The sequence below is a fragment of the Primulina tabacum genome, chromosome 6 (genome assembly GCF_025594145.1).
Source record: "Primulina tabacum isolate GXHZ01 chromosome 6, ASM2559414v2, whole genome shotgun sequence".
In the NCBI taxonomy this organism is placed as follows: domain Eukaryota; kingdom Viridiplantae; phylum Streptophyta; class Magnoliopsida; order Lamiales; family Gesneriaceae; genus Primulina; species Primulina tabacum.
This window is the reverse complement of record NC_134555.1, coordinates 35,356,690-35,358,209: the sequence shown is the minus strand read 5'-3', so window position 1 is coordinate 35,358,209 and position 1,520 is coordinate 35,356,690.

The window sequence follows — 1,520 nt, the reverse complement described above, 5'->3', positions numbered from 1 at the left end:
GACTAGAAAAAATCATATCGCCTGAATAAAAATCTCAAAAAAAATCTTTTTTGATGTGGTAAATCAGTCAAGGCTGCAATCACAAAGCATACTCAGAATTTGAAGAAATTTTTAATATATACCCTGGTCTCACTTCTTGGTCCCAGATGCGACATTTTGATATATAAATACAAAAATAAAAAATGAAATTGGACAATGAGATTTACGTGGAAAACCCCTAAATATTATTAGGATAAAATACGCGGGAAAATGAAAAAAATTTCACTGTAATATTTTGTAGGTTACAATCTCTTACTGAGTTTCCAAATAAAACACCAACTCTCTTAATACATGAGAACACCATCCCACAAATATTATAAAACTAAATACTCAAATTAGAATGCTTATGATAGAAGAAATGTTGAAACGGGATTATTACAAATGAGGAGAGAGATCTCTTTAATCCATGTGAACTCTCTCATCTATGTGAATTCACGTTTTTTTCATTTAATTCCTTCGACAACTTTGCAACAAAGTTACCGAATTTTCAATCGCATGAATGATGGCATTCCATCAACCACAATAAATGATTGTCTGCCACCATGAGCTACCAACCATTAACACAAAGCACAGTCAATATCAACAAAGATATACTCCATTGTGCGGCCTTTGTTGAATATTCAAATATGTTACATTTGTAGCCGAAAAGGGTACAACGTTATTCAGAAATGAATTTCCTCATTTTTTTTAAATAGAACATTGTCGGTGAATAAATTCCCTTGACTCTAGAAGGTAGCCATATGCATAATTCATGGAAAAGGAATGGCATTGATTTATGCTACAACTGTATATGGAGTACCTGAAATAAGATTAATGCGTGCATTGCACATTGCCTCTGATCCCTATAATTCTCCTTCCTTCTCCTTGTCATCATGAATTTCTTCATGAACGATGTTAGTACCACGAAATGTCAATGGATTCTCGTGGAAATTCTCTTGTATTGAGGTAATCGTACTTGTGCTTGTTGCATCAGCTTCATCACCTTGATCAAGATTGATAATCAAATCCGAAAATATTGCGACCTCTTTAGCTGCTGGCAAATGCGCTATCATTCTTTTGATTCTAAAAAGTTATGTATACCTGGAAAAAATGTTAGAGTAGGTAACCAGCGAGCCAACTTGTGGCTTGAGCTTTATTTTTTTCTAATGTAAAAACGATCTTCATTTTAATTATATTTTACGGTTTTATCCAATTATGGTATTTTTCTTTATCTGTATACTAATGCAAGTTGCATGGATAAATTCATTGAATATATAATAAGTACTATGAACTGCCTTGCAATGTAAGATAATGAAACTCATTAGGAGCCAAATATTCTAGACAGGTTCCTAGTCGATTCAGCAACCTAAAATAAGGATAAAGGTCTGTTGAACTTGAGACTAGCATCTGTGATAAAAACACCATATTTCTTTGGTAAATGCATGGAAATGTACATTCATACAGATGAGTGATCATATGATGATGAATTGGACAACCCTACA